At 41.6% G+C, this 16,090-nt stretch overlaps 1 protein-coding gene and 1 non-coding gene across 2 annotated transcripts in view; both read right to left on the bottom strand.

Moving 5' to 3' along the window:
* Nucleotides 1–16,090, bottom strand: part of TMEM132D (transmembrane protein 132D) — a 766,214-nt gene that overhangs the window by 448,048 nt on the left and 302,076 nt on the right.
* Nucleotides 2,623–2,729, bottom strand: LOC125117170 (U6 spliceosomal RNA). The gene has a single exon (XR_007132528.1). It is a non-coding gene; the product is annotated as a U6 spliceosomal RNA (small nuclear RNA).

The raw sequence follows: 16,090 nt of genomic DNA, 5'->3' as shown, positions 1-16,090 counted from the left end.
GCCACAGCAACGCCAGATCCTTACCCCACTGAGTGAGGCCAGGGATCAAACCCACATCCTCATGGGTACTAGGCGGATTCGTTTCCAATGCACCATAACAGGAACTCCCAGGATAATCTTAATTTAGAAGTAGAAGTCTACATATTTCCGAGCACCATCTTACAAATCTCAAAAATATGAATACCGGAGTTTCCGTTGTGGCTCCCATTGTGGTTCAGGTTAAAGAACCCGACTAGTATCTGTGAGGATGCAGGTCTGATCCCTTGCCTCGCTCAGTGGGTTAAGGATCTGGCATTGCTGAAAACTGCAGCATAGGTCACAGATGAGGATCGGATCTAGTGTTGCTGCGGCTGTGGAGTAGCCCTGTAGCTGCAGCTCTAATTCCACCCCTAGCCTGGGAACGTCCATATGCCACAAGTGCGGCTGTAAAAAGAAGAAAGAAAATCACTAAGATTCTGGAAAGACTCCCAGTTTGTCTCAACCTTTTTGCTGTTAGTGTAAATTAGACGGACACAGACCATCACTGATGTTCAGACATTTCAAATTATGGGCAGGATCCCGGTGTGAAAAATCACGTGTAAACTGGCAGTAGATAGACAATGGACTGATGTTCTAAGGATTGATATTGCTAACAAGTGATGGTTCCAGATTTCTCGAGCTAGGTCGTTCCTCAGTGCACTCTGACAACATTTGTAGCTAATCACAAACTTTGCTTTAACATCAGTTCTCGGCCATCCCCGGTACCCAGGACGGCATGGGAAAGGATGACCTGGACAAAAGCATCTCTGCTGATGGAAGAACATCAGCCAGGTAGAGCTGCCCAAAGCAAGTGCTAGTATTGGTTGAGTTATGCCAAAAGGCTCATACTTGCTTTAGATGGAGTAGTGAGACAGCCCTCTCTGAAAAGAAATCAAGCTCAGACCAAAAGACTAGAAAGAACCAGCCAGGTTGCAGAATGGGGCAAAGAACATGACAGCTTTGCCACACTTTTACCAATACTTTGAGTTTTCTCATTTAACATTGTGTTTCCCGAGTCAATAACCCACAGGGGGGAAAAATGGTCTTTGTTTTGTTACTCTTTTTTCATTATTGGTTCAACAGACCATCCTTGCACATTTTCTCTGTTGTAAATAAACATTTCATTTTCTGAAACTCAATAGCTTTTGTTCAATGTGGAGAATTAAATTTTCGTATAGCTTTGGATAAACATGGCATAAAGGTTAGAATGTTTAAAGCACACACAAAAGCGAGAACTAATAAATAATTAGTTGATAAAAATTTATCCTACATTTTTTCTTTCTCTCTTTTTTCTTTATATAGCTACACCTGTGGCATATGGAGGTTTCAGGCCAGGGGTCAAAAGGAGTTGCAGCTGCCAACCTACACCACAGCCATGGCCACACCGGATCCGAGCTGCATCTGTAATCTATGCTGCAGCTTGCCAAAATGTCAGATCCTTAACCCACCTCTTGAGGCCAGGGATCGAACCCACACCCTCATAAACACTATCTCAGGTTCTTAATCTGCTGAGCCACAATGGGAACTCCCTTTTTGCATTTTTTAAATTTGTATTGAAGTAGAGTTGATTTACAATGTTGCGATGATTTCTGCTGTACAACAGAGTGAGTCGGTTGTTTGAGTAGACACATTCATTCCTTTTTTGAGTTTTGACTGAAGGAGCATGTAGCAAGAAATTCAGATTGTCAAAAAGGTGCAAAGGCGAAAAATAAAACTCTTTTCTCTTCTGCCAATCTTCAGACGCAACTTCTATTTCTAGTTTATTATTAACTAAGCGAGAGCTTTCTCGCATCTTTTTTTTTTCACTTAATAACATACCTTAGAGATTGATTCAGATCAGTCGAGTTATACACTGATGCTTCTCCCTTTCTGCACACTAACCCATTTTTAAGGCAGACCACCATTTACCGAAGGAGTTCTTTTTAAATAAGCATTCAGTTGCCTTTGAAAGTGTAAATGATGCTACAGTGAGTGTCCCTGTAGAGAAGCTTTGCTTGAGTAGGCTACAGGCTGTGTCCCTAACAATGGAATTTCTGAGTGAACAAGGGTGTTTCTTTGAAAAATACTAATGGATATCAAATTGTCCTTCAACATGATGGTACCAATTTCAAGTCCCAAAAACCAGGTGGAGAGAGCCTTCTTTATTACACAATGGTCAACACTTTTCTTTATCCAGAACTTGGATCCTTACATAACTGTTGGATGAAAACTAACATAGTTTTTCTGAGTTAAGTACCTGTTCGATGCTTTAAGCTGTTTTGTAGATTATTATTAAATTTTTTTCTTCTGTCAGATGACTATTTTTTTAATATTTGACAGAAGTGGCATTTTATTTTATTTTTTATAATGATTTTTATTTTTTCTGTTATAGCTGACTTACAGTGTTCTGTCAATTTTCTACTGTATAGCAAGATGACCCAGTTACACACACATGTATAATACATTCTTTTTTCGTAAGTGACTAGATATGGTTCCTAGTCCTACGCAGCAGGATCTCCTTGGTTATCCATTCCAAAGGCAATAGTCTGCATCTATTAACCCCAAGTTTCCAATCCATACCGCTCCCTCCCCCTCTCTCTTGGCAACTACAAGTCTGTTCTCCAAAAAAATATGGAACACTTCACGAATTTGCCTGTCATCCTTGCACTGGGGCCATGCCAATCTTCTCTGTATCGTTCCAATTTTAGTATATGTGATGCTGAAGCGAGCACTATTTTTTTTATATTGAATTGTTAGTGGTTTTCTTACTGATATTTTAGCTAATATTTAGTTCTTAATAATGAAATCAGCCCTTTCATCTCATATTTGCATGTGACAGTCACTTGAATGCACTCAGTTAAAGGATATGATCACCTCACTCAAGCCCATTCTGCAGCCCTTCTGATTTACAAATTTTATGTCAAGAGTCAGCCAGTTATGAATCAATGGGTCAAATCCATCTGACCTCCCACCTTTTTAAATTTTTAAACATTTATTTACTTACTTGTCTTTTTATGACCTCATTCAGGGCATATGGAGGTTCCCAGGCTAGGGGTCGAATCAGAGCTACAGTGGCCAGCCTACGCCAGAGCCAGAGCAACACCAGATCTAAGCCTTGTCTGCAACCTACACCTCAGCTCACGGCAATGCCAGATCCTTAACCCACTGAGCGAGGCCAGGGATCGAACCTGCGTCCTCATGGATGCTAGTCGGGTTCACTAGCCACTGAGCCACGACGGGAACTCCCCATTTATTTCTTAATTTATTTGGAGTTTTTTTAGGACCCCACCCACAGCATATGGAAGTTCCCAGGCTAGGGGTTGAATCAGAGCTGCAGTTGCCCGTCTCTGCCACAGCAAAGTGGGATCCAAGCCACCTCTGCAACCTACACCACATCTCTCTGCAACACTGGATCCTTAACCCATTGATCGAGGCCTGAGATCAAACCCACATCCTCATGGATATTAGTTGGATTCAATTTCCCTGAGCCACTAATCAAACTCCCCTTACCTCCCTGCCCCCCCCCCCCCCCAGTTTTTTTAAAATGGCAGCACCTGCAACAGATCAAGTTCCCAGTCAGGGACTGGATCCGAGCCACCACTGCAACCTAATCCAGGGATCAAACCTGCACCTCCACAGCGACCCAAGCCACTGCAGTTGGATTCTTAACCCACTACACAACATTAGAAACTGCTGAACACCTGTCTTTTGACAGCCTGGAAACTAAATATTTTTAGTATTACCTTTTTTAATGCTTGAAGAAAATCAAAAGAAGAGAAATACTTCAGGACATATATCATTCAGATTGAAACATCCATCAATAAAGTTTTATTGGAATGACAGCCACGTCTGTTCCCGTGTTGTCTCCAGCTGCTTTCCTGCTACAAGCACAGAGTTAAATAGCTGCCATGTAGACCGTATGGCTCCCAAAGCCTAAAAAGTATGGCTTTCTGGCCTTTTACAGTGTATGTTACTGGAGAGAGGAATATAAAAGCGAGCTTGGTACTTTTTCTAGTTGAGTAGGAATTGTAGATAGACTCAGTTTCAAAACGTTTCTAGGGAGACATTACCTATTGGTCAAGCTGAAGACAAATGATAAAACTCATCGCCACCCAGGTCTAGGGTTAACTCTTTCTGTCCTTTCTTTTCATTGTTCTAGAAATTTTCATACATGGAAAGTTTTAAAATAATCTGTTTTGAGACAAACCTGAACGTGCATTAAAACACAGTATAGTCATCTTGCGGGAAATCTCCTATTGACTTAAATACAAAGGCTTCCAATTAACTTTCTCACTTTTATTTTATTTTAATTTTTTGTCTTTTCTGTCTTTATAGGGCCACTCCTGCGGCATATGGAGGTTCCCAGGCTAGGGGCCTAATCTGAGCTGTAGCTGCCCTATGCCAGAGCCACAGCAATGCCAGATCCGAGCCGCGTCTGCGACCTACACCACAGCTTTCTCACTTTTAGATGTCTTTCTTCCTCAGGATTTTCCCCTAACTTACCAAGATGAATATTTTCTTCGATTAAGGATATTTTTTTTTCTTTTTTTCCTTTTCAGGGCCCCACCCATGGCATATGGAAGTTCCCCGGCTAGGGGTCTAATCAGAGCTGCAGCCGCCAGCCTACACCACAGCCATGGCAACACAAGATCTGAGCCACATCTGCGGCCTATACTGAAGCTCGAGGCAATGCTAGATACTTAACCCACAGCAACATGGGATCTGAGGTGCATCTGCAGCGGTTTGTGGCAGTGCCAGATCCTTAACTTCCTAAGCAAGGCCAGAGATCAAACCCACCTCCTCACAGAGACAATGTCAGGTTCTTAACCCACTGAGCCACATTAGGAACTCTGATTAAGGAAATATTTGTGAGGAAGAAATCCGTCTTATTCACCAAAATCTGAAGATATTTTCAGAAATCTAGGTTTTTTTTAAAAAAATAGTTTTGTCTTCTGATGTGCAACTAAGGGTCTTTTTCAATGGATTTTTTCCAAAATAATATTTTTACTTTGATATTAGAAAAGGAACTGTCCACAGTGACAAAACATAAGATCTACCACCTCTGAACCTCTGCCATTGAAACAAACACAACGGGGAATTCCCATTGTGGCTCAATGGGTTAGGGACTCAACTAGTATCCATGAGGACGTGAGTTCGATCTCTGGCCTCATCAGTGGGTTAAAGATCCAGTGTTGCCACGAGCTATGGTGTGGGTCACAGACGCAGCTAGGATGCCGAGTTGATGTGGCTGTGGCGCAGGCCAGCAGCTGTAGCTCTGATTTGACCCCTAGCCTGGGACCCTCCATATGCTGCAGGTGCGGCCCTAAAAAGGCGAAGGAAGGAAGAGAGGGAGGGAAGGAGGAAGGGAGGATGGAAGGAGGAGAGAAAGAAAGAAAAGAAATAGACACAATGGATTCAATGTTTTAAACAAATGTCTGGAAAAGAGGTAATAAAATGCCGCAGACCTATGAATTTAATGCACTTTCCGTGTAGGCTGCCATTAGTATATTGAGATGTGAATCCTCACCTGGTTACTCTGATTATTACCATCTAGACACTGTTTCACAGCAATTTACTCTATGTGAAGAGGAAAAGCAAAACACATCATTCAGGTACTTTCTCACCTCTATCACCTTCCCAACCCACAGGAAAGGTTTCCTCAAGAAACAGTTTTTACATTGCTTTTTAAAATTCTATTAGCGTTTTCTCTTCCTCTCTGAGAGAGACATTTTCTGCTCCTTCGGACAAAGCTTGCTCCCTGTCACTGAGTTATGTAGAAATAATATCTTTACAATAGCAAAATGGAAGACTGTCACAGGTTTTTAACCTTACTGTTTAAGAGAATAATGAACAGTTTAATATTTTTAACTTTGAGATTTTGTGATTGTTTTAAGGAAGTGTCTGGAATAATGGATCTTTTTGTTTTTTGGGTTTTTGTTTTTGTTTTTGTTTTTTTTTGTCTTTTCTAGGGCTACACCCATAGCATATGGAGGTTCCCAGGCTAGGGGTCAAATCAGAGCTACAGCTGCAGGCCTACGCCAGAGCCACAGCAACGCCAGATCCGAGCCGTATCTGCTACCTACACCACAGCTCATGGCAACACCGAATCCTTAACCCGCTGATCAAGGCCAGGGATTGAACCTGCAACCTCATGGTTCCGAGTTGGAATCGTTAACCACTGAGCCATGATGGGAACTCCCGGAATAATGCATCTTAAAGGAGAATGAAGAAACTTTGAAAAGCATCCTTCCATGGGCTCCCATCAAGTAAAATTTCAGAAAAAAAAAAAAATTTCCAAAAAGAACTGGCAGAGAAGCACCTTATTAGAAACAACAAAAATACTTTTATTCCCTGTTATCAAGTCATATCTTTCCTCTCTGCATGAACTCACTATACTGAACCATGAATACTGGCATCTTGTCGGATTTGGTTATTGGTGATTCAGGAACTAGTTTAGGCATTGTATTCACATTCATATTTGTTGTTTTACTGATACTCCAATATGTTTAGCTTAGGGAAATTTGTCTGTATTTTTAAAATTCCAAGGATAGTTTTGGTATTGTTCCTGAAATGAGTCTATGGTACATGAAATTACTGTTTATCAATAACCTTCCACTCGCTCCACAGAAGAGGCATACTTCGCACCTTATTGATCATTGACCTTGGCTACATGAAGTCCTCCAGCCTCATGTGGATGGAGGCCGCTTCCCCATCCCCTGCCTTTGGGCTCTGCCATGTGATGGGCTTTAACCAATGGGCTGTGAGCAGGTGTGATGTAAGCAGGCCTGAAACAGGTTGTGGTGACTGGGAGCCATGAGGCTTGGCTCCAAGCTATAAGTTGGGTTCACTGCCTTGATTCAAATGATGTTCAAAGACTGGAATGTTCCAGGAGACCATAGGAAAGGTCAAGGCTTTCTCCAGTCATCCAATATTTATCATGAGATAGTTAATGGTGAAAAGAAAGAGTAGCTCTGAATCTCTGGGTAAGCTCCACAAAGAGAAGAGCAAGGGCCTCCCATTCCATGAGTGGAAGGAGAGTGAGAACAGAGCTGGAGTGTTCAGAACCAAATCCTGGCTCTGAGCTGGAGGTTTGAGAGAACTTGTGAAATTATTGCAGGTGCGTCCATTTCCACACCTGGAAAATGGTGAAAGTAATAATACCTGCTTAATAAATGGATCTGAGGATGAAATATATTGATGCAAATAAAATGATTAGAATGGGGTTGGCACTGAATGCACGCTTAATAAAGAGCAGCTTTGTTGTTATCATTATGAATTAGAGGCTTAATTAGCCATCCAAGAGGACTTCACCTATATTAAAGGAACGTGTGTGAACATTTGAGTAGCAGAGAAGTTTAAACACGATTTCAATAAGATGCATGAAAAGGCTTATATGCTCCTAATACGAGTGGAATATTTGAACACCAACTGCAGTCTGCTTGAAAAAAAGAATCAAAGGTGATAAAGACACACTGCCATGCCCGTGTCTTGCACGTGGTGGGGGTGACGTTCCGAGAGAGAAAGAAAACACATCCTTATGCTCTCGAACCAATTGGTTTGTTCTGGACCACTATTCAGGCATCTGCAAACAAGATGAGCAGTTTTTCAAAACACTGAAAGTGGAGCAAACACATGGCAGGCAGCCAGCTCTGCTATGTGTTGGACAGACATTAGGCCATGTGTCCCTGTGCATGATTTATCTTGAGGAAGGCATCTGCAGGAATGACTGACACATCATAATCTGCCTCCAGTGACTCTTTAGATGCGCAAAAATGACGATCGATGCACGGGGTGATTGGCTGGCATGGATTTCCACCTTTGATTTCTTTCTATTCCATTACATCATTATGAGCACAGGCTAAATGTCCCCAGAATTCTTTTCCAAGGGACTGCAGATGAAGATTTTGGAAGTTTTCATTTTCAAACTAGCAGCATCTGGAGGAAAAGGTAAATGACATACAGATGTTGATGTCCCCTGCCCCATGAAAATAGAAATGTAATGCATTTCCAATCCAAATGCCGATGAGATTGTATGTGTGTGGGGGGGTGTAGAGACTATTTTGATAATTTTATTTAATAAATGTATTTGCATAAGAAAAGCCAAGACTATTTGGGGGGGGGGAAGACATTAAAGAAAAATATTCCCTGCGGTATGTCAAAATGTACCGGAAAATTATGATAATAGTAATTAAGAGAGAATTGTGTTGAAATACGGATAAATAGTTCTTTGGAACAAAACGGGGCATCTAGGACCAGAGCCGTGTATGCACTGATCTAGGGTAGAGCTACTGGTGTATGTGCACCATACCTTCTTCTCTCCTCGTACCTACAAGATGAATAAAATTCTCAAGCTCCCTTGCAATTCTGTTGGGTTTTGCTTATGGAACATGGTGGAAGCCACCTAAGGTGTGCCTAGGCTTAGCACATTTGCCTTCAACCCTCCAGCCCATTTCTGTTCCATAGCATCCTCCTTGAAGGCCATCTCTTCGTATCCTGCAAATGGCATGACTTCAACATAGGCAGGTGTCCCGTGACCAACCTCAGACTGTGCTGCACGTTGCAAACACAAGTTTATTGTGTCATGCGGACGATTTGATTTTCAAAGCTTCTGGGCTACAAGACCACGCCATTGCCTATCTTGACTGATACAGATATAAAACATGTACTAAAAATCACGATAGCATTTACCATGAATAAGGAAAGAATAGATGACTCAAGAGATGGTGTTCAAATAATTAGCCATCCCTTTGAAAATGAGACAATGTGAGATAGAAACGGACGACCAATCACAAAAATTAATTCCGTTGGTTTCACACAATAGAAATGTATTCATTCCTCCCAGTGCCATCAGAGAGAGGTCTAACGACCACGAAACACGTTGGAAAATGCTAGTTAAATATCAAATTAAAAATACAGATTTTACTTATTTATTTGGCTGTGCCTGCAGCATGCGAAAGTTCCTGGACCAGGGATCAAACCCGAGCCACAGCAGTGTCAACCCCAAATTTTAACCATTAGGTCACCACGGGGCATTGCTACAGGCTTCAGTGTAGGTCACAGATGCGGTTCTGATCCCGCATTGCTGTGGCTGCGGCACAGGCAGATTCAAAACCTAGCCAGGAATTTCTATAAGCTACAGGAGTGGACCTAAAAAGAAAAGAAAAAAAAAAAAAAAGAAAGAAAGACAAAGCAACTAGAAAGAAAAAAACATATATGCAAGGGGTCAGGAACTCTCATCTGTGGTGTATTAGTCTCCTGTTGCTGCTGTAAAAAAATAACCACAAACTCTGTGGCTTACACAACACAAATTGGCCATCGCACAGCTCTGTAGGTCAGAAGTCCAAAATCAGACTCAGTAAGTTAAGAGAAAGGTTGCATTCTTTTTGGAAGGGCTAGGAGAAAACCCATTTCCTTGCCTTTCCTAGAAGCTAGAGGCACCTCATCCCTTGGCTTGTGGCCTCATATCACTTTGACCTCTACTCCTCTCATGACCTCTCCTTCTCTGACCTCTCTGCCTCCCTTTCATAAGGGACCTTGTCTTTTTAAGCATCCACTCCATAATTCAGGATAATTTTCCATCTCAACATCCTTGATCATTATTCAAAATAGCTAAGAACTGGAAACAACCTAAATGTCCACTGACAGGATTAAGAAGATATAGTACATGTACACAATGGAATACTATTCAGCCATAAAAATGACAAAAATAATGCCATTGGCAGCAACATGGCTGCAATTAGAAGATCTCATATGAAGTAAAGTAAGTCAGGAAAAGAAAGACAAATATTATATGATATCACTTATGGGTGGAAACTAAATGTAGCACAGATGGACCAATCTGCAGAACAGAAAAAGACTCACAGACATGGAGCACAGAATGATGGTTGCCAAAAAGGAAGGGGAGGGAGTGGGATGGACAGGGAGTTTTGGTATTAGTAGATGCCAACTATTCCACTTAGAATGGATAAGCAATGAGGTCCTGCTGTAGAGCGCAGGGAATTGTGTCTAGTCTCTTGGGACAGACCAGGATAGGGGATGATGCGAGAAAGGGAATACACACACACACACACACACACACACACACACATATATTTACATGTATATATGAATGACTGGGTCACTTGGCCGTACAGCATAAATTGACGCAATATTGTAAATCAATTACACTTTAAATAAAAATACCAAAAAAATACACACACAAGAAAAATCCTTGATCACATCCGCAAAGTCTCTTTTACCACCTAAGGTAACATATTCCCAGGTTCCAGAGATGAGGACATGGCAACCTTAGGACTGCTGTTTCTCAACTTACACAGTGGGCTAGATTCACTCACTAAGTGGCCAACACGACACATATGTGCTCTAGAAAAATCCAAAAATCTTAGGCTCTCGAAACCAGAACCACTTAACAAATACTCACAATTACAAATGCTAAGTTTGCAGTAACAGGGTATCTACCCTGGTACAAACATAAGCACTTTAAGGTAAATAAAAGAAATGGAAGAGGAAGTTCCCATCATGGCTCAGGGGTTAACAAATTCGACTAGGAACCTATATATATATATACTTTTTTTGTCTTTTTGCCTTTTCTACAGCTGCTCCCGCGGCATATGGAGGTTCCCAGGCCAGGGGTCTAATTGGAGCTGGGATCTGAGCTGCATCTGCAACCTACACCATAGCTCACGGCAACACCGGATCCTTAACCCACTGAACAAGGCCAGGGATCGAACCCACAACCTCATGGTTCCTAGTCAGATTCATTAACCACTGCGCCACGATGGGAACTACGATTTCATATATTTTTATTTATTTTATTTATTTTTGGACCAATTTGTTTTTAAGAATATACACTTGTATACATATATTTTATATACCTATAATGTATGAGTTTTATTTTATTTTTTAATTGAAGTATTGTTGATTTACAACGTTGTGTTAGTTTCTGGTGTATAGCAAAGTGATTCAGTTTATATATGTATATATATAAAATCTAAATCAGTTTATATATGTATATATATAAAACCTAAAAATTTTTTAGGTTCTTTTCCATTATTATTTGTTATATTTGTTATATTCCATTATATTGAATATAGTTCACAGTACTATATAGTAAATCCTTTTTGTTTACCTATTTTATAAATAGCATGTATCTGTTAATCCTAAAGTCTTAATTATCCACCCCCACCTTTCCCCTTTGGTAACCATAAGTTTGTTTTCTATGTCTATGAAGCTATTTCTGGTTTTGTAGATAAGTTCATTTTCATCACTTTTTTATATTCCACATATAAGTGATATCATATGATATTTGTCTTTATCTGTCATACTTACTTCACTTAGTATGAATATCTCTCATCACTTAGTTGCTGCAAATGGCATTATTTCATTCTCTTTTCTGGCTACTAGTCCATGGTATATAGGTACCACACCTTCTTTATCCATTCCTCTGTCAATGGACATTTAGCTTGTTTGCTTATTTTGGCTCTTGTGAATAGTGCTGCTATGAACATTGTGGTGCATGGATCTTTCTGCATTCGAGTTTTCTCCAGAAGTTCTTTATCTTGGGGAAGGGTCAGGGAGGAACTGGCACCTGGCTACAGATGCAAGAACAAATGCTCCAGACATAAAGATAAACATGGATGTCTGGCTGTGCTTTTTCTCTATGTCCTCTCTAAGTCTAGATCCTTATACTGATTTCTGCAATTAACTACCACCACAGGGGAAGAAAAGTGAAACAGATAATATACATTCTTCAGGACAGACTCTGATTTCCAGGTGGTTCTTCTGGGCAGGTGGAACGGGCTAATATTTATGGCTGGTTAAGTAAATTTACTGCCATAGGCCTGCAGTGAGCAGAGAATGACCACATCTCAACATAAAAAAAAACATTTATTCCACTCTACCAATAGGACTAAGCCCACTAAGCAGTGAATCTTCTGCTGCAAGACAAGTGTGGTGCCACGAATTTCACCTCCTGAATTGTCCCCCTGGAACTTTACAGCACATTTCTCTTTTTTATTTTATTTTATTTTTGTCTTTTTAGGGCCGCACCCACAGCATATGGAGGTTCCCAGGTTAGGGGTCCAATCAGAGCTGCAGCTGCAGGTCTACACTGCAGCCACAGCAACGCGGGATCCGAGCTGCCTCTGTGAATTACACCACAGCTCATGGCAACACTGGATCCTTAATCCTCTGAGCGAGGCCAGGGATCGAACTCATATCCTCATGGAAACTAGTTGGGTTCATTACTAATGAGCCACAACAGGAACTTCGCATTTCTCTTTTTTAAATTTCACTGTTTTTAGTCCTTGAGACGACATTTAATGTTGCCCTTTTGTCTTTCTGCTTCTACCCTTTCAAATACATTATCTTCATGCTCCCTTTTAGATACCACTTAGCCACGAGACACATATTTAGTTGGTTTAATCTTCTTTCGTAAATCAACTTCTTCAGAATCTTGAGTAATATGCTATTCTTTTTTATTTTGGCTGCACCATGGCACACAGGTGTTCCTGGGCCAGGACTCAAACCCAGGCAACGGCAGCGACTGACCCATTGCAGTGAGACAACACCAGTGAACCTGCTGAGCCACCAGGGAATTTCTCTTCTTTTCATTTTTAATTATTTTTTTCCTTCTTCTACAAACCCCTTCCAATTTGTGTGTGGTTCTCTGATAATAAGGGGTCAGGAATGAAATTCATTTTTCCAGCTTCTCCTTCTTTGGTGAGGCTGAGATGAGCACACCCTTACCCATAGCTCTTTGCCACAGATCCCAAGACACCAAGAAATGCCAGATCAGGGAGTTCCCACTGTGCCTCAGCACTAACAAACCCGACTAGCATCCATGAGGTTGTGGGTTCCATCCTTGGCCTAGCTCAGTGGGTTAAGCATCCAGTGTTGCTGTGAGCTGTGGTGCAGGTCGAAGACATGGCCCCAATCCTGCATTGCTGTGGCTTTGGTGTAGGCCAGCAGCTGTAGCTCCAATTCAACCCCTAGCCTGAGAACTTCCATATGCCATGGGTACAGCCCTAAAACGGCAAAAGAAAGAAAGAAGGAAGGAAGGAAGGAAGGAAGGAAGGAAGGAAGGAAAGAAGGAAGGAAGGAAGGAAGGAAAGAAGGAAGGAAAGAAAGAAAGAGAAAGAAATGCCAGGTCAGGATGGTCCCTTTTCTGATACAGCCACCGTGGAAATTGATCTCTTCAGTACCCAGACACCCTGAAGTCCCTTTGAAAGCACATGAGGCCCTTGTCCCTTCCAATCACCCATTTTGCACATCACCATTCTCACAGGTACCCTTCAAGGTGCAAATTCTTCTAAATGCTGTTTCCCTTTTTTGGCTCCTCTTTCTCTTAATTCTTGCCAGAGTCTGGCAGGAGGTCCAAAGGAGAGGACAAGACATTTTACTACCGTTCCTCTTAGCTGGCTGGGTGAAGGACAGATGAGGATTGGATTTACTTAGGGAAAAGTTTCAGGGGCTGCAGTGGAGACAGTTATGGTGACTTCCTTAAAAGAGCAGTCCATTTCTCACCCTGTGTGAGCAACCTAGCACTCAGGGGATTGTTCAGTGGTGATGGGGTTTGGGGTCCTTATAGCTGCATGCCCCTTACTGTTGTGTCCAGGCCAGCTCCCTTCCACATCCTCATTCTAACCAGCACAAAGGAGGCAGCAAGTCTTGTGGGCTTATCTCCTTTTTATGGCACTTTTAAAAAAATATTATTGGAGTAGAGTTGACTTACAATATTGTGGTAGTTTCAGGTGTACAAAAAAGTGATTCAGTTATACATAGACATACATCCATTTCTTTTTTTCAGATTCTTTTCCCTTAAAGGTTATTACTGTGCCCTACAGTAGGTCTTTGTTACTTATCTATTTTATATACAGTAGTGTGTACATGTTAATCCCAAACTCCTAATTTATCCCTCCCCCCAACATTTCCAGTTAAGTTTGGTTTCAAAATATGTGAGTCTGTTTCTATTTTGTGAACAAGTTCTTGTGAGTTCTTTTTTTTCCTCTCTCTCTCTCTTTTTAGGGCTGTACCTGCCATATATGGAAGCTTCCAGGCTAGGAGTCGAATCAGAGCTGCAGCTGGAGGCCTACACCACAGCCATAGCAACACTGGATCCAAGCCACATCTGTCCACTATACAGCCATCTGTGGCAACACCAGATCCTTAACTCACTGAACGAAGCCAGGCACCTAACCCACATCCTCAAGGACACTATGTTCAGGTTCTTAAACCACTGAGCCACAAATGGGGACTCCTGAATAGGTTCTTTTTTTTTTTTTTTTATCATTTTCTATGGCATCATTTGAAAACTGTATACGTGGTCTCCACCACACGGCACATGGCATCACCCAGCAAAAAGGGAAGTTAAAACAACCAGTCTTTATCATGGGGTCAGGTGACCAGGAGACGTTGTGGTTGTGTGATGAGGAGGAGGAAGAAGAAAAACAAAGACTATTAAGGATAACTAGGAATCCCAAGAATCCACAAGGGGGATCCGGGTGAGATACCTTCAGATCAACAGGAAGGGAGGGAGAGGTAAACAAACTCTGAAGAGCAGGGAAAAGCTCTGGAAGGAAGTTGAGGGGAAGAGACATTGGTGAAGGTCCTGGCACATGAGCTTCTCCCCTTGGCCTTCTACATGTTCCTGATTCACCTGGAAATGACAACATTACGTATCTGCTCCAGGTCTTCTTTCTGAGGATGGCTGTAGTAGGGCAAGTCCTACAGCATGCATCCTGTATAGCACAAAACATCACCATGTGGCAGTATCAGCTAGAAAATCATGCTTGGGGAGTGGCTTAACAAGAAATGAACACGTGGGGCATTTTGCTAGATTACGATACATCAAGAATGCTCTTATCAAGAACAGCATTCATGTGAAATAGAATTAATGCCATCATTCAATCAGCGTTTGGAATGAGATTGGTCTTGGATGTTGGTTTTGCGTTTGCTGAACTAGGATGAGGCCATAAAGGTATTTATCAAGTGTCTAGTATGAGACAGTCACTGAAGGTAAAATGAAGGCATCCTCAAGGACACTGTCGGGTTCTTAACCAACTGAGCCACAACAGGAACTCCTGATCAGCTTTCTAGATGGAGCAGGATATAGTGAGAAAAAGTAAAAGGCATCCTCAAATTACAGGCCATTAAAATATTACTCTTGCCTATCCCAAGTCCAATGAAATTAGTCTTCCTTTGGAATTTCCCATTTCACGGGTTAACCCAATCATCCTACGGAATTTGGAAATATCTTTCCTTTGACCCAACTTCTAAGATGTTATTAGGCAGATATGTTTCCAGAGGTCTGAAATGATGTATATACAAGAACATTCTACAGTATTATGTGAAATGAAGACTGGAAACAAGCTAAATATCCAACAGCAGGGGACCGATTACATTCATCATGGTACATCTGCCCAACAAAACACCATGCACCCATTAAAAAAAAGGAGCCAGCTCCATATGTTCTAATATGGAACTTTCTCTCTCTTTTTATCTTGTTGTTGTTGTTGTTCTGCTGCATATGGAGATGCTCAGACAAGGGGTCGAACTGGAGCTACAGCTGCAGGCCTATGTCATAGCCACAGCCACGGTGGATTCAAGCCATATCTTCGAACTACACCACAGCTGTTGGCAATGCTGGATCCTTAACCCACTGAGCAAGGCCCAGGACTGAACCCTCAACCTCATGGATATGAGTCAGGTTCATTACCACTGAGCCATGACAGGAACTCCATTCTTAATGGACACATAGCAAGATGCAGAACTGTGTTTCATGTATATCCATGAAGACAGAACAAGGATTATACAATAGAGTTGACCCTGGAACAATGCAAAAGTTGGGGAGCCCATCCTCCATGCAGTCAAAAATCTGCAGATAACTCAGTGAATCCTCCATATCCACAGTCCCTCTACAACCTTGGATTCAGCCAACCACTGCATAGCACTGTAGTATTTCCTATTGAAAAATTCCACATATAAGTGGATCCATGCAATTCAAATCCATGTTGTTCAAGGGTCAACTGTATGCACCATGATATCATTTTCTGTCATCCATATATATAATAAGCATCATATGTAGGTAAAAGCA

The sequence above is a fragment of the Phacochoerus africanus genome, chromosome 15, assembly GCF_016906955.1.
Source record: "Phacochoerus africanus isolate WHEZ1 chromosome 15, ROS_Pafr_v1, whole genome shotgun sequence".
In the NCBI taxonomy this organism is placed as follows: Eukaryota; Metazoa; Chordata; class Mammalia; order Artiodactyla; family Suidae; genus Phacochoerus; species Phacochoerus africanus.
The sequence above is the reverse complement of the archived record's forward strand: the minus strand, read 5'-3'. Positions and strand labels throughout refer to the sequence as shown.